Raw genomic sequence first — 18802 nt, 5'->3', positions numbered from 1 at the left:
TTCCATAAATGCAGTAGAAACTGTACTGGCTTTAAATGGATGTGATAATGCACAAAAGTGTGCATACTTGGTAAGTCTGTCAACTACCACCATGATGACACTCTTTCCCTCAGACTTGGGTAAACCTGTGATAAAATCCATTGAAACCTCCTCCCAACGTTGGCTTGGAATGGATAAAGGTTGTAATAGACCCAGTGTCTTAATTGTTTCAACTTTATTTTGTTGGCAAACCAAACATTCTGCCACAAACTTTTGAATATCTGATTTAAGGCCATCCCAAAAAAATTCCTTCTTAACCCTGTGGTAAGTTTTTAAAAATCCTGAGTGCCCTCCTAAGGGAGAAGTGTGAAATTCCATAAGAATCTTTTGTTTTAGCTGGGAATTCTTACAGAGGTATAAGCGATCTTTGTACCATATCGAACCATTTTGCCAGCTAAATGTATCAGAAGTACTGGAATATTGTTGTAGCTTTCGAATGAGTGCCCACACTTCTTCGTCATTCTTCCATTCCTCCTTTGCTTCGTTTATCCAATCTGGTTGGATAATAGAAATGGCACACAACAATGATTCCATATCCTCATCCTTTCTTGAGAGTGCATCTACCACCACATTTTGCTTCCCTTTTTTGTAGATGATTTCAAAGTCATAACCCAACATCTTTGTGACCCACTTTTGTTGCTCTTCAAAGGATAATATTTGTTCTAAAAAGTATTTAAGGCTATCATGATCCGTTTTTACCTTGAAGTGTCTTCCCATTAGGTAGGGTCGCCATTTCTTAAGTGCATGGAGTATTGCCAACATTTCCTTCTCATAAATAGCTTTGCTTAAAAACTTTCCCTTGATTGGACGACTTTCAAAAGCAATGGGTCTTTCATCTTGCATTAGAACAGCACCAATTCCATTTCCTGAAGCATCACATTCCACAATAAAGGTTTTTGTGAAGTCCAGTGTAGCTAAGACTGGTGCTTGGCACATTGCCTCTTTAAGATGTTTAAAGGCCTTTGTTGCTTCCGGAGTCCATGAAAATGAAACTTTCTTCAATAATGTTGTTAGAGGTGCTGCTATTCTCCCATAATTCTTAACGAACTTGCGATAATACCCTGTCAACCCAAGAAATCCTCGCAGATGCTTTATGGATGTGGGGATTTTCCATTCCTTAATGGCTTTAATTTTGCTAGGGTCTACCTTAACTCCTTCATGAGATACAATATGACCCAAATATTCCACCTCCTGGACTCCAAAGAAACATTTGGATCTTTTTGCATATAATTGTTTCTCCTCCAATAGTTGTAGCACCTTGTCAACATGTTCAACATGATCCTTCCAAGACTTGCTGTAGATTAGTATATCATCAAAAAATACCAACACAAATTTTCTAAGGAATGGTTTGAAAATTGAATTCATCAAACCTTGAAATGTTGAAGGTGCATTGGTAAGGCCAAAAGTCATGACCAAAAATTCATAATGACCCTCATGAGTTCTAAATGCCGTTTTCGGAATGTCTTCAATCTTCATTCTGATTTGATGATATCCCGAACGAAGATCCAACTTGGTGAAGTAAATTGATCCATGCAATTCATCCAGTAATTCATCAATGACAGGAATGGGGAACTTATCTTTAATAGTGAGCTTGTTGAGCTCCCTATAATCTGGACACATGCGCCATGATCCATCCTTCTTGTGCACCAATACTACTGGAGCTGAGAAAGAACTTTGACTCGGTTGAATTATACCAGCCTCTAGCATTTCTGCAACCATACGTTCAATTTCACTTTTTTGGACATATGGATATCTGTACGGCCTGATGTTTGGAGGAACACTTCCTGGAATCAGATGAATAGCATGATCATGATCACGCATAGGTGGGAGACCTTTGGGAGTCTCAAATACCTTGGAATGATTGTCCAGGACTTTTTGGAGATCTGGAGAAATAGATGATTCCAATGTGGAAACATCTAGCGAACATAATTGTGCAATTACACCTCTTTGCTCTTTTTTTAGAAGCTTTGTCATGCCATTAGAGCTGATTATCTTTCCTGGTTTCCCTGCAATACCCCTTAATTCAACTTCCTTTCCTTCCACAGAAAATTTCATGAAAAGTTCTTGAAAATTAAAAGCTATTGTACCCAAGGATTGTAGCCATTGGACTCCTAGTACAACATCAGCACCTCCCATTGGAATGGAAAGCATTGGGCTAGTCAATACATATTCTCCCATGGATAGCTTGATATTATGGCACTTTCCAGAACAATTTATTGTTCCTCCATTTGCAATCATCACTTGACACTCTGGTGCTGGATATAGGAAGCAATTCAATTCTTTTGCTACCCTACAATGAATAAAATTGTGGGTGCTTCCTGAATCAATCAACACTATTACCTTTTTCTTCTTGATTTGTCCTTCTATCTTGATGGTTTGAGGAGTGGTAATTCCCGCCAATGCATTACAAGATATGGTCGGATTTATTTGTTCTTCATCTAGGCTTTGTTCCTGGAATATATCCTCTTCTTTTGACCTTTCTTGCTCCTTTTCTTCTTCCTCTTCACAATCTATGTAGAATAATTTCTTCTCAGCACACTTATGACCTTTTGTGTATTTGCTATCACAATTGTAACAAAGCCCTTTTGCTCTTTTTTCTTCCAATTGTTGTGGTGTCAACCTTGTAGGTTGTGGAAGACTATGGGCAACAACACTTCCGTCTTTATAGTTGTGAATGGTATGCTTCCTAGTTGCCATAATTTTGCTTTCCATTTTTCTTGCTAACCTGAATGCCTTCTCTAATGAATCAGGTTCCCAAAGGCGCACATCATGTTGGATATTATCCTTTAAAGACCCTATGAACACATCAATCCTATGCTCCTCTGGAATATCTTTTACCCTTATGTTCAATTTTTGGAACTCCTCAATGTGCTCCATTATTGAACCCTTTTGTTTGAGACTTATCAATTGGCTAAAAAAAGTGTTGCTTTTTGTATCCTCATAATGTGCTATCAATTCTTCCGTAAAAATTGCCCAAGTGATAAATTGTTTACGAGAGCAAAGCCATTGATACCATACAAACTGATTTGGTTCCAAATATAAAGTTGCCATACGTACCTTTTGTGTGTTTTGCACATTATTGAGATCGAAGAATTGCTCCATCTGTAATATCCATGTGGCGGGATCCTTGCCATCAAACTTCCTCATATCGATTTTTGGAACATGGTGGGTCTTCGATCCAACATTAGAGTCTATGGAATCATGATTAACATTTCTTTTGTTCACATCATGAGTTTCCTTTACAACCTTTTCACCATTAGTAAGTATTTCTTGTAGAAAATTTGTCAAATCTGTCTTCAAATCTGCCATGTCTGTCTTCAAATCTGTCCTCAAATCTGTCTTCAGATCATCCATCTTAGCTTCCATGCCCTTTATCTTAGATTCCACACCATTTATCTTAGATTCCACGCCATTTATCTTAGATTCCACGCCATTTATCTTAGCATCTGTTAGCTTTTGTGAGCGTGACATTTGTTGCACTTGTTCTTGTAATTTTGATATATCATGTAGCATTTCTTCCTCTTCTTCATGAGTCATGCTAGAGCTCTCAGGTTCCTTACTAGGTGTTTGCATTTTCTTTCCTCGGGGCATCAGTTACCGATAATAATGCTTTACTATGCCCTTTGAATTCCTTCAAACCAAGCTTATGCAAAAATTTAAAAAAAAAAACTACACACCTTTTTTTTACTTTGTAGAAGCCTGATATTGAATCTGATGTATCTCTGTAATTTCGAATCATCCAGTTCTGAAACTATGACCTGTAGTAGCCTTCTATGGCCTCTTTCCAATCCCACTAGTCTTATCCAAATTGGATTCTCCAAGAAAGAGTTATGCACAATCTCCCGCAGTGACCTGATTATAGACTAGTTCAGTAGAGCGAACTTGTATGAAGTGCCACGTGTCACTGTTCCAACCTTTGACTCTGAAAAATATATACAAGAAAACTACAGTCTGTCCTCTTTTTGTACCTTCTTACGAAATTTCAATCCGATGCTCAGAAAGAAAGTTATGACGATTTTCCCCAGGTCACCTGTTTTGAATGTAATTCAGGAGTCTGCAAAAAGACCAAATTCCTCAGATCATATCTCCGAAAATATCGCGCGAAATTCTCTAAAATTCGGACCCAAGGTTCAGTGCGATGTCTTCTCAAATGGGTTTTTTTTGCGACTTCTGAAACATCACAGAAAAAAGTTATAGCGAAAATGCCACGATGACCTGTTTGGAGGAGCGAAACCCTAGAATCCAAAGCTCTGATACCAAATGTTATGAAACCAGCTCAAGAAAAGTTAGAAAAGAAAGATCAACGTCTTAGAATTCAACCTCTTCGAGGGGGAAACCTCCTTTACATTACATAAATGAACAATTCTTGGATGATACAAATGACAAAACCTCCTTTCTATATATAGGAGTCTAAGGAGTCACAATATAATCCAGCCGACCTAACAATAATAATATAAAGCCACAAAAATAACAATAGAGGGATTCTAAGGGGCACAGAAATAAAAATATGGGGGTAATAGGGGCAACAAAAATATAAATAAGGGGTATAACTACAATAATAATGGGGTAATCACTAGTATTATAGGGACCCAACACATTGCAAAAAAAAATGAAAAAAAAATGCTCTCTGACAAGGGAATTATGTCCCATCAGAGCTTCTTCAACTAATTAAAATTTTGAAATAACATTTAATAAAAATTCATAAATTATTTTTTTATTTTATGCAAAAATAGAAATATTGAGCATTTTCTTGAAATTTTGGTTAAAATTGCAAAAATATGGCCAAATAATCCATATTCAATGCAACTTGACTGATAAGTGAATGTTATAGTCCCTGACGAGGCAAGGACTAATAAGATACCATTATGAAATACTTTTAATATTATAGTGTAAAAAACAAATAATTGATCCATGAAAACTATTAAACCCCATAAGAAGAAAGGCTAGAGAATTCAATATTTTGCAACTATATTATTTAGATATGTTTTGTTGGAGCCTAGATTTGCCTCAGGCTGAAAATGCAAGGTTCCAGGTCCACTTCAAACCACGCTCAGCCTCGTAGCAAGCACTACGAGGACAGGAGAGGGCTCTCTTCGGGTCAATCTCAGCGAAAGATAATCGATGGGGCTTGAGATGACTGATTTAATAACTGATCTTATGCTAGGTATGAAGTGCAAAGATTTGTTTTGAGTTTTTGAGGGTTTTTTGTTGGAAAAAGGGAAAGGCAAATTTGAGTCCGGGGATGAGGCCTAGTTTTTGCAGAGTTTTGACTAGGGTAAGGAAGGCAATCGTTTGGACGATTTGGATTGAATGAATGGATGGATCAGACCAGTGGGGAGCTAAGGAGAGAAAGAGGGTCTCAAGAGTCCTCCTCAAACAGATGAAAACATGTAGAATTTAAACAAAATTTCAAGGCAGAGCGTAGCAGTCCAATGAATTCTACCTTAGTCACTCATTTGTTTAATTTCAGAAGAAAAGAGAAGGGAAAATGATACGCATAAACATCAATGAACTTACAAATACATAGAGAAAAACACCATCAAAACATAGAGCCACATGGATCCCAACAAGTGCTGCAAAACCATGGTCCTTCCTTTGCCAAAATTGCATAAATGAAATGTACAATAGAGTCCCAAGCAATCCCAAGTATCCAACCCTGAAAATGACTTAGAAATTACATAATATAGACAAGCCAAACCTATTCCCTTGCCACTAGGGGTAGAGCTCATCATTCTAGGAGTTGTTTGAACTAATTCTAAACAAGGAACTGAAATCTAGGTAGTTAAACAACTTACCCTTACCTGCTAGGAAACTAATTCATTCATTTAATTTTGACCTTTTAGTGAATGAATCCTCTAGAACAAGTAAAAATGTGCCAATATCACATCATGGTTATTAAATTACATCATGAAAGGTCAATAGTAACATAAAAAAGCACAACTGGTCAAAACTGGGCGAATTTCTGAGCTGAACTGTGAAAAATAGGCAAAAATCCTCTATGCGTCGCGCCTGATTCTTTATGCATCGCTCCACTTTGGAGCTGATTTTGAGGCACTTCCTGAAGTCCAAATTGAGCCCAAGTGTTCTTGTTGGAAAGGTATGCCTTTCTAATTTCCAACCCAAGTGGAATTTCTGGATTTGGATGTCATTTTCCCTTCCAAACCTTCAATCTCCCAAGACTGCTTCCTGTGTGTCAAAATAGGGGCAGTGAGGTCATTTTTTGAGTGTTTTTGACCTCTTGAGGGTTCAAAATTTGCCCAAATTTCTTGGCCATGCACCATAAACCATAATTTATCATGAAAAGTCTAGAAATGCAAAGTTTTTTGGATTTGGAGCCCTCTAGAAAAAGCGAGCACCACGTGGCACGACGCATAGGGAGGAAAACTCTGTTTTTTAGTGCAAAAAATTTCAAAATGTCAAAAATTGCTCCAAATTTCTTGAAATTTTCTTTATCAAGTATCATGCTAGGTAAAGAGGCTTCGGCCAATATCTGAAGATGATCAAGCTCCTTTTGCCTCTTTTGTTTCCTTATTGCTTTCTTTAATTTTGCCTTTGGATTCCTTATTCTTTCTTTGCAAACCTTGTTCCGTGCCATGTAGTGGAAAGCCATGTGTCTCAGCAATGCTTTGTCCTTGTCGGCCTTATCTAGTAGTCCCTCTAAGTGGATGTTGACTCTTTCGAGCCAAGACTCCCGATCATCATTAATCTCTTGCTCCAATTAAGAGAGTTCAATCCTCCTTCTTTGGGCAGCTTGATGATTCTCCCTGATGTTTTGTAATTCCATAATTGCTTGCTAATCTTCAAGCTGCTTAATTCTTTGCTCTAAGTATTTAATATTCCACTTAGCCCTCTCCAAGTCGAGAGATAAGGCTTTGATCTTTATCTGCTCCTCCTGGATGATCTCTCAAAATTTGGCACTTTCCAGGCCCATATCTGTATCATCATCATGAATGAGAATGAAGTCGGTCTCTTGTTCACCTGAAGGCCCCTTGTCCTGCATTGGCCTCTTGCCTTTGTCCAGTACCTGTGGTTTTGATGTTGGAAGCGAGGCCCCTTCCACACTGGGTGGAGATAACACTCGTTTGCTGCTGCAAACAAATGTCTAGTGCACCTCTGATATGTGATGAATACTGGCACACTAACGGTCCCGTGGCACTCATACTAATGAGAAGGTCCACCTGTCTCATGCCCAACCTCTGAAAGCCCCTGTGAAGCTCTGAATAAATCACAGGAGATGAAATCATCCCAAGTGATGCCTTGTAATCCAAGCTGATGAACCACCAAAATCTTAATAAGAGCAAAATGATAAACATTGTTAAGTTGCTGCTGAGGGGTTTTGTGCTGCACAAGGGTGGTCATCCTCTCTATGTTCCGACAAATGAAATACGAAATTTTCATCATCCGTACCCAAGTGAAATGCATGAGCAACCTGATGTGATAAGCATATAAACGAGAGAACCGTCCCTCACAGCTGAAATACTTCATGATTAATTTCATTAGTGGAGCATATTCATCTTTAAGATATCAGAATGGAAACACTCTCTTGAGCTGCCTCAAGAAACCGGTTTTATTATATGGCTCATAATGTGTTGGAAATAATACTGAGAGGGGGGGTGAATCAGTATTATCAGATTAATCAAACTTTTTAAATGCTCAGAAACATATACGCTACTTCAGTTAAGTGAACCAGCGTGTACACGCTACTGTGACGAAGTAAAACAGCGTATAAGAAGAAAACTCACAATTTAGTTAGCTTATTCTTCAATTAAGTGCATCAGGACATTATTCACCACATTAACAGTAAACATGTGCAGTATAACAGAACAGATAAAAAGCCACACACATGAACACCAAGATATAAGGTGGAAACCCAATGTGGGTGAAAACCACCTGCTGCAAGTTGTCTCTATCTTTCTTTAATATGAAACTTCAGTTTACAATCTTTTGTACTGGTGCAGCCTTATACCAGTACGCAGGCTACAACCTGCAGAAGGCTACAACCTTCTCTCGTTCTCCAAACTTCCTTGGAAGGGAGCTCCAACCCCCTTTGCTCTTGTACTAGCCAAGATAATAGTACGTAGGTGCTGACCTACAATCTTCTTTCTTTCAGGTATCACTTTTCATACATTTTCAGACTTGGATATTCCTGAAGCACAATATTACAATCTGAAGACCACAATTCATTCAATTTCCACAACAGATCATTGAAGCATAAAACAACCAAACTTTGAATCACTGAACCACTGAACCCTGTCAATCACCAGTTACCAGAACACAGAGCAGACTACAGAACTCTGCAATAACAGTCAGACCCCACTGTAAACCCAAAATCAAGCTTCAAAAGATATACGCTACTTCAATGAGCAAAACCCGCGTATACACGCGCTTTTACCGAAGCCAACCTGCGTACAGATCTAAAAATAAACTTTCTCAATTTGCAGCTGTACCAGACATTAGTTAGACCCAGAATGTAACATTGCGACAATATGCAGATCTAGAAATACGCATAATCAACCATATCATGATAGTGCATTTCAAACCATTAGATCCCGATCTATCCTTAGATCTAGTCTTCCATCAACCGATGTGATCTTTCCTTAGCTCATATCAAGCAACCCGAACCCTGCATATCAGATCTCTTTCTCTCTTAGATATTCAAGCCTTGTCCAAAAGATGATATTGCCTAATGATCTTCTTCTCCTTATATAGCCTTAGGCCTAGCTCAATACCAAGAGCCAAAACCATAGTAACACAATACCATCAACTTTAAAACTAGGGATCGACACGCCCGTCGAGACATAATGGTCCGAAATCATAGGCACAACTTCCAAGGACTAACCACCATGGACCAAAGGAACCTTTCCACATACACGCGCTTTTTATGAATCGAACTAGCGTGTACACGCGACTTGGGCTTAACGAAACGGCGTGTATGAGCTTCCTTGGCATGCTGTACAGATCTGTCTTCTGATTAAGTTGCCATCACCTGTACCAACCTCTGAGCACCTGTACCAACCTCTGAGTGAGTTGCCATCAAGGACAATACTTGAATCATAATGCCAACAATCTCCCCCTTTGGACTTGATGGCAACCACCACACCAAGTCATTCTCCCCCTTTGACATCAAGGGCAAAGGGTGGACCAAGATATTCTCTTCCTTTGCTGAATCACACTGTCCATACTCCCCCTGAGTACCTGCTGAAATCTCTGAATAATCTCCCCCTTTGTATATGCCAAGGTGTACCAATCTGTCCATGCTCCCTCTGAGTACATGCTGAATCTCTGTACCGCTGAGGTGTGTTGTACATGCTCTTCCTGACTGTAGGCAAGATCTGCAAAAGATGTTCTTCAAGAAGAACATGACTCTATACATCATAAAGGACCTTCCTATCACTTAGGACTCATACATACATCCATCTCTCAACTAAGTGAGGATATACAAAAATTGACTCATCCACCCAACCAAGTGGGTATACATCAAAAATTTACAGATGACAACCAATCACATTGCATCAATCATCCCAGGCATAGTGGGGAAACCAAAATAGGCCGTTACATGACCTTGACACCATGAAAGAGATACCACAAAAGCGATATATGACATAGAGACGAAATAACTAGACCAAGACTTATGAAAGTCACCAGCAGCATCTGATAATCACCATTCAGATCAGCAACCAAGAGATCCTTCTGTTCTCCTTTCGCCTTTGTTCCTCCTGAAATCAACACCAAATGTGAACTAGAACCAAAAGCTTTAAGATAATGCCAACAATGCATCATTGGAAGATTATCTGCTCCCCCTGAACCTGTGCCTGTTGCACTCCCTGAAACTGTGCCTGAAGAATTCTGACATTCCTATTGCTGTTCAGAACTCCAGAGTTTTCCCTTGCTGTTCAGAACTTCATATACGCGATTTTTCCTGTATAGAACAGCGTATGTACGCGGATATACTTTCTGCAACAAGCGTCCAACATATACGCGACTTACCCATCATGAAACCGCGTGTATACGCGCATATCCCTTCCGTAACCTGCGTATACCAACTTTTCTGTAGAACAAACAAATTTCAACAACAGGATGAAGCATCAACTACTCCCAGCTTTTGTCTGAGATATTCAAAAGTTTCCCTGGGCAGTGGTTTTGTGAGAATATCAGCAACTTGCTCCTTAGAAGGAACATACTCCAACTTGACCTTCTGCTCAAGTACTTGTTTCCCGAAGAAAATGGTACTTGATTGGTATGTGCTTGGTCTTTGAGTGCATGACTGGATTCTTTGAAATGCTGATTGCACTTGTATTATCACATAAGATAGAGACAGGTGGAGTGCAAGTGATTTGAAAGTCCTGCAAGGTCTGCATCATCCAAAGAAGTTGTGTGCAACAAGATGCTGCAGCCACATATTCTGCTTCAGCTGTAGATAAGGCAATCGAGCTTTGTTTCTTGCTGAACCAAGATACTAATCTGGAACCCATGAAGAAAGCACCTCCACTTGTGCTTTCCTATCATCCACACTTCCAGCCCAATCTGCATCTGTGTAAGCATGAAGAGTGAGATCTGTATTTCTAGGATACCATAAGCCATAGTTTTGGGTCCCTTGAAGATATTTGAAGATTCTTTTGACTGCCTGAAGATGAGTTTCCTTTGGGTTGGCTTGAAATCTTCCAACCATTCCTACTGCATGTGTAATATCTGGTCGAGTACCTGTCAAATAAAGCAAACTCCCAATCATGGATCTATAAGTGGGTTGGTGAACTGCTGCTGATTCATCATTTGCACTGAGGCTGCATCCTGTAACCATGGGTGTACATACTGGCTTTGACTCTTCCATGCCATACTTCTTCAAGATCTGCTTGAGGTATTTGGTTTGAGACAAGAAGATACCTCCTTCATTTTGTTGGATTTGCAATCCAAGAAAATATGTCAATTCTCCAAGAAGTGACATTTCGAATTCTTTCTGCATAACCAAGGCAAAGTTCTGACTCATGGTCTCTTCATTGCTGCCAAAAATAATATCATCTACATAAACAACAAGAATTAGCAATTTGTTATTTTCAACTTTTATATAGAGATTGCTATCTGCTGATCCTTTTGAAAAGCCTTGTTGGTGAAGATATTTGTCCAACCGATAGTACCAAGCCCTTGGAGCTTGTTTGAGCCCATAGAGTGCCTTTTCAATCTGCATACAAGGTTTGGATCATTCCCAAGAATGAACCCATCTGGCTGCTCAATATATACTTCTTCTTCTAAGTCTCCATTCAGGAACGCTGATTTCACGTCCATTTGAAATACCTTGAAGTTTTGAAAGCTTGAGAGAGCAAGGAACATTCGGATGGCCTCTAGTCTTGCCACAGGAGCAAAGGTCTCTTCAAAATCTATTCCTTCTTGCTGTGCATACCCTTTACAAACAAGTCTGGCCTTGTTTCTAATTACTTCTCCATTTTCATTTAACTTATTCTTGAAGACCCATTTTGTTCCTATTACATTCTTATCTTTTGGTCTAGGAACTAATTCCCAAGTGTTGTTCCTTTCGATTTGCTCAAGTTCTTCATCCATTGCTTTGACCCAACATTCATCTTTGCATGCTTCTTTCACATTTTGTGGTTCAATGGAGGAGAGTAGAGCCAAGTAGCTTGAAGCTTCTGCAAGTGTCCTTCTTGTTTGTACTCCTGCTTCTTTCTGCCCCACAATCTGAGTTTCTGGATGATTCTTTTGGACATATCTGGATGGAGTCTTCTCTTCTATTCTTGTCTGCTCCTCTGGTTCTTCTTGAGATTCTTCTTCTTCTTGAGGTTCTTCTTCTTCATCATTTCGCCTTTGAGAGTAACCTTCATCTTCTTCAATTCTTCATGATGAACTTGCCTAGGAATATATCCCTTCTCATCAACCACTATATCAATACTGTCAACAATTCTGCCAAGTCTTTTATTGTAGCACTTGTATGCTTTGCTATGTGGAGAATAACCAAGAAGAATGCCCTCATCTGCTCTAGGTTCAAGTTTGCCTAGTTGCTCATCAGTATTCTTAATATAACATTTGCTCCCAAAGATTTTGAAATGCTTCACGGAAGGAGTTTTACCACTCCAAAGCTCATGAGGTGTTTGAGTGCTGTTTACTCAGACATTTGTTTTGTTAAGAATGATAACAGCAGCATGTGCAGCTTCACCCCAGAAGTTGCAGGAGTACCTGATTCATCGAGCATAGCACGAGCCATTTGTTGGATAGTTCTGTTCATTCTTCCACAACCCCATTTTGCTGAGGAGTTCTAGCTGTAGAGAATTCTCTTCTTATCCCATGTTCATCGCAGAAATCAAAAATTCATTTGATGTGAACTCCCCACCTCTGTCAGATCTGAGGCACTTAATTTTGTGTCCTGATTCATTTTCAGCCAATGCTTTGAAGGATTTGAATTTTTCGAATGCTTCATCTTTGTGCTTCATAAGCCCTAACCAAACAAACCTTGAGAAATCATCAATGAATAATATCAGATATTCTTCTCCTCGAGGTGTCCTTTTCCTAAATGGACCACATACATCTGTATGGACTAGCTCAAGAGGCAAAGCTAGCTGATCCTTCCTTCTCTGGAAAGTTAGTTCTGGTTTGCTTTCCAAACTGACAAGATTTGCATATGGTGTTGTCTGGAATTTTGATATCTGGAAGATCGTGAACTGCCTGATATTTGCATGCTTTCCTTATTTGTGAGAAGCTAGATGTCCCAACCTTTCGATGCCATAACCAGTGCTCTTCATCCTTGCTAAGATAGCATTGTTGTTGTCCTTCTTCAAATATGTACAGATTATTTGGAGTTCTTTGCCTTTGAGAACTGTTTTACCTGTATCAAGATCACGAACAAGACATCCATTCGATCTGAAAATAACCTCGGTTTTTTGATCACACATCTGGCTGACACTTAGAAGATTATGCTTCAATCCATCAACATACAAAACATTTCCAGCCTTGACCTTTTCTTTCAAAGGAGCAATACCTTTTCCTTTTATAGTTGCAGGAGTATCATTTCCAAAAGAAACTTTCTTTCCCTTTTCTAAAGTAGAATAAGATTCAAGTTTTTCTTTATCACCTGTCATATGTTTCGAACATCCACTGTCAATGTACCATAGATTTTCCTGTCCTTCTGCATAAAACGCTATCCCACATCTTTCTGTCTGAGGTTCTTTTATTCTCCATTTTTTGGTGCTCGTGGCTTGTTCCTTTTTCTCCTGAAACCTGCTCCTGCATTCAGATTCTTTATGACCAAAATTATTGCACATAGAACATTCAACTTCATTTTCAAGAACCGAAAAGTTGTTATAGGTCCTCTTTGTAATCCCTGTCATACTTCTTTGTTTTTGAGCTTCCCTAGTCATGATGTTTTATATGCAACACATTGAGCTGCTTTGTGACCAAAGTTATGGCAAGAGAAGCATTACCCATTGAAGAAGCTTCTGTGGTTATTGAATCTACCAGCCAACTGATTGTAATTTCTATTTTCATCTATTCTTGTGCCAAACTGAGAAGATTTTACCTGTGGTTGGTTGTAGCTTTTGTTCACCCTTAAGAAGGATTGTCCCTGATAGTTTCTGTTTGTAATTCGTCCCTGCTTTACCTGATTATCTTCATTGTTCTTCTGCTCATTTCTTCTTGCTGCATCAAGATAACTTTTTGAGGTGGATGCTTGAGAGGTTTCTCCATTATAGCCCAAACCTGTCTTGTTTAGAGGAGACCGCTGCACATTGATAATCTCATCCAAAGTTTCAGATCCTTTGACAAACTTAAGATTAATAGCTTTTGTTTTCTCAATTTCTTTTCTGAGACCAACAATTTCACCTTCTAGTTTTTCAAGATGTTTTTCCTTTTCATCAATTTGAAATTGCAAAGTATCAATGATCACACTCTTTTCTTCTATGCATCTCTTGAGTCTAGTAATTTCATTATAGAGATTATCCACATCTACAGCATCCTCATAATCATCATCTTCAAATGCCATTAATAGCTTATATTTATTACCTTGTTCATCTTCATCACTGTTTGATAAGCCATCACTATCTTCATGGGTGTAGTAGCTTTTCTTATTTGCACTTTGTTTCTTATTCCATCTAGCAGGTTCTTTTCCTTTATCCTTATTAGGAAATTTTGCAGCATAATGACCTACTCTTCCACAAGCAAAGCATTTGAAAGGTAGCTTACCTCTGAACCTTCCAGCACCCCTTTGAAGATTTCTGACAAAATTTGATTCTTCTTCCTCTTCTTCTGGAACATGGCTTGCTTCATAGTAATCTTCTTTTCTTGATGCCTTAAAGGCAGCTTCCCTTCTGTCTGATGGACCTCCCTTTCTCATTTCATAAGCAGTTAGAATTCCATGTAGCTGAGACATAGTGAGAACTTTGAGATTTTCCTTTTCTTCTATTGCAGATACTTTAGATTCAAACTTGGGGGATAATGATCTTAGAATCTTTTGAACTACTATAGTCTTTTTATTTCTTCACCCAAATTTTTCATACAATTAACAATCTCATCTACCCGAAGAAAATAATTAGCCACACTTTCATCATTATACATCTTGAGGGTCTCATATTGAATCCTGAGAGTTTGAAGTTTAGCTTGCTTTACCTGTTCATCTCCTTCATAGCTAGTGATCATTTTGTCCATATCTCTTTTGCTGATTTGAAGTGCATGACCTTCATGAATTCTGTTTGAGATATACTTCCTAATAGAGTACTGACTGCTTTTGCATTTGTTTCATATGCCTTTTTCTCAGCTGGATCTGTAGGAGTAGCTGAAGGAAAAGCATAGCCTGTTTCTACAATGTCCCAAACTTCTGTACCAAGAGATTGAAGATATGCAGTAACTCTTACCTTCCAATAATTGAAATTTGTTCCATCAAAAACTGGTGGCCTGATTGATGCTTCTTTCTCGTAGTTGCTCATGATGAATGATCTTCCTTCAAGCGATCAAGCTTCTCTGAAGGACCTGGCTCTGATACCAATTGTTGGAAATAATACTGAGAGGGGGGGTGAATCAGTATTATCAGATTAATCAAACTTTTTAAATGCTCAGAAACATATACGCTACTTCAGTTAAGTGAACCAGCGTGTACACGCTACTGTGACGAAGTAAAACAGCGTATAAGAAGAAAACTCACAATTTAGTTAGCTTATTCTTCAATTAAGTGCATCAGGACATTATTCACCACATTAACAGTAAACATGTGCAGTATAACAGAACAGATAAAAAGCCACACACATGAACACCAAGATATAAGGTGGAAACCCAATGTGGGTGAAAACCACCTGCTGCAAGTTGTCTCTATCTTTCTTTAATATGAAACTTCAGTTTACAATCTTTTGTACTGGTGCAGCCTTATACCAGTACGCAGGCTACAACCTTCTCTCGTTCTCCAAACTTCCTTGGAAGGGAGCTCCAACCCCCTTTGCTCTTGTACTAGCCAAGATACTAGTACGTAGGTGCTGACCTACAATCTTCTTTCTTTCAGGTATCACTTTTCATACATTTTCAGACTTGGATATTCCTGAAGCACAACATTACAATCTGAAGACCACAATTCATTCAATTTCCACAACAGATCATTGAAGCATAAAACAACCAAACTTTGAATCACTGAACCACTGAACCCTGTCAATCACCAGTTACCAGAACACAGAGCAGACTACAGAACTCTGCAATAACAGTCAGACCCCACTGTAAACCCAAAATCAAGCTTCAAAAGATATACGCTACTTCAATGAGCAAAACCCGCGTATACACGCGCTTTTACCGAAGCCAACCTGCGTACAGATCTAAAAATAAACTTTCTCAATTTGCAGCTGTACCAGACATTAGTTAGACCCAGAACGTAACATTGCGACAATATGCAGATCTAGAAATACGCATAATCAACCATATCATGATAGTGCATTTCAAACCATTAGATCCCGATCTATCCTTAGATCTAGTCTTCCATCAACCGATGTGATCTTTCCTTAGCTCATATCAAGCAACCCGAACCTGCATATCAGATCTCTTTCTCTCTTAGATATTCAAGCCTTGTCCAAAAGATGATATTGCCTAATGATCTTATTCTCCTTATATAGCCTTAGGCCTAGCTCAATACCAAGAGCCAAAACCATAGTAACACAATACCATCAACTTTAAAACTAGGGATCGACATGCCCGTCGAGACATAATGGTCCGAAATCATAGGCACAACTTCCAAGGACTAACCACCATGGACCAAAGGAACCTTTCCACATACACGCGCTTTTTATGAATTGAACTAGCGTGTACACGCGACTTGGGCTTAACGAAACGGCGTGTATGAGCTTCCTTGGCATGCTGTACAGAGATCTGTCTTCTGATTAAGTTTCCATCACCTGTACCAACCTCTGAGTGAGTTGCCATCAAGGACAATACTTGAATCATAATGCCAACATAATGCTGCCGGTCAATCTTTTTCCTCTTGTTCCACGGTTCTCCAATGTTGGGTATGCCGGTTGCCAGTGAGATAGATTCTGGTGTAAGTGTGAAGGTGACACTAGCCAATGTAACCTGATCTCCATGTAAATGCAGTACAAATAGACGAGCCAACTCATGATGAAATTGAACATTAGCCACCTTCTCACAAAACTCATAACATGACTGATGCTGAAAATAGAAGATAGCTAGAGGGCAAGCCTGTAATTCAGTGAGGGTGATTGGTTCTTCTCTGATATGTCTGCCTCCTCTATGAGGCCTCCGGGGTGCATGTTCCTCCATGAGTGAGTCACTATGGGTTTCCATTCCATAATCGGATGAATGACCAGATGACATGACTGTTGTACAAAATGCCTTGGAGAAAACTGATTGTTGATGTATAAAAACTGTGTTGGACTGCTCTTTTTGTGATGTGTTTAATTTCTACCACCAAGGGGAAAACAAATGAAATAAGGGACTGTTAGGAAGGGGAAAAAATAGTAAGGGATTAGGGACTATTGGGACAAATTTTTTTAGGGAAATGTAGGAGGGTTTGAGGGGTTTTATGTATAGGGTTAGGAGAGTTTTTGTAGGGTTAGGGTTTGGGGTTTGGAATTTGAGAATTTGGGACAGAGAATTTGGGATAGGGGTCTGATGATTTTAGGGAGTAGGGAAACTTGGGAATGATGAAAATAAGGGAGAGATTGGATGGGGGAATGAATTTGGTGACAAAAAATACATTTGAAACCCTAAACAACAATCTTCATATGAGGATTTTGACATGGTAGGGTTTGAGGTTTTTTTTAGGCATTCACCACATCAAACCACATAATATACACCTTAAACTTGGATGGATGAACAACAAAAGTGGAGTTCAACCTACTTGAAATCAAGAGAATTCATGCGGTTTTGGCAATTGGAGACTGTTCTGGAACTTTTTGGGCCACTCAACTGTATGCGCTGTGCCTTCCCAGTGTGCCACGCCTCCCCGGTGCGCCGCGCCGGCAAGTTGCAGCGATTTTTTGCCCAATTTCTCACTCGTTCACCAAAATGACTTTGAGTTGCCTCCTCTTTTTTCTTGACATGCAAATGAATTTTCAAAACTTGGAGACATGCTTTATACATTGGCTTTTCAAATTAATTTTGTCAAAAACCCATTTTTGTAATGTTTTGACTTGGCACTTTTTCACAATTAATACAACTCTGTCTTTTTGTTTCCTCTTTGATTTTTTTGGCTTGAATGATGTTTTCTTTTGGAAAATTTTGCAGGGATAGTGGCATGTCTTGACAAAGGAAGACCAGGGCTGCACCTGGAGAATTCAACAACTGAAAAACTTTTGACAATTACATGGCAATTTATTACAAAACAAAATGACGAATTTTCTTCAAAATAGAGTTTTGAAGAAAAGTCATAGTCGAGCATATGATGATGAAAATATTGGAAATGAAAACTTATTAAGTACCTCCCTCATGTGTCTTCTAGCATTGTTGGACATTGTTGAAGACCAAATCAACTAACCCTAGACCTAGTGACTGAAATGACTTTTGCTGATCAAGAGGCTAAGACAGGACTGTAACTGACTTTAAAACTTGATTTTGATAAACATACCTGAGCCAGCATGGATAAGGCATGAGGGTAATGAATGAAAAGACCCTTCCGTCAGATTATGGCATGCCCCTAGTGAAATGCAACTGAGTGAATCAAGTGAGACACCTAAAAATGAAATGCAATAAGAGAAATGATCTCTGACGGAGGGATGACCAGACCGAATCTAACATTGGATCCAATGGGGATGGTAGCTCCTGGGAGGTGCCAAGAACGGTAGATCTCTGGAAGAGCTAGACAGTGCCTTTGTCCATTGGGCTATGGAGTCATTATTTCGACAAATAACACAAGAGTTTGACTCATTTATTGACTGAAACCTGACTCAAACCGACTCAATGGTGAAACTAAAATGACTGAAAAACTGACTCAACAAACTGAACTCAAAACTGAAATATTTTTTCAAAATTATAGCCTTCACTTCGGGCCTTAGACTGAAGAAAATATCATAGCACAAACTTGCAATGATATTGAAATAAAATGGTATTTACAGTGACAATGGAAACAACAGAAACAATTTCAAAAATGATACCGCTTGAGCAGCCGACCATTGACCGGCCCTCCTGGAAAATCTTCCCCATTCATCTCCTTCAGAAGAAAGGCATTCTGACCTCGATATGCTGCAATCTTAAAAGGACCTTTCCAGAGATTTTCAAACTTACCATGCTTGCCCTTTTCCTCATTCCTTCCATCCCACTTCAGCACCACATCATCCAA

The sequence above is a fragment of the Pinus tabuliformis genome, chromosome 4_2 (assembly GCF_031772625.1).
Source record: "Pinus tabuliformis cultivar Carrire ecotype Pingquan chromosome 4_2, CPIR1, whole genome shotgun sequence".
In the NCBI taxonomy this organism is placed as follows: Eukaryota; Viridiplantae; Streptophyta; class Pinopsida; order Pinales; family Pinaceae; genus Pinus; species Pinus tabuliformis.
The sequence above is the reverse complement of the archived record's forward strand: the minus strand, read 5'-3'. Positions refer to the sequence as shown.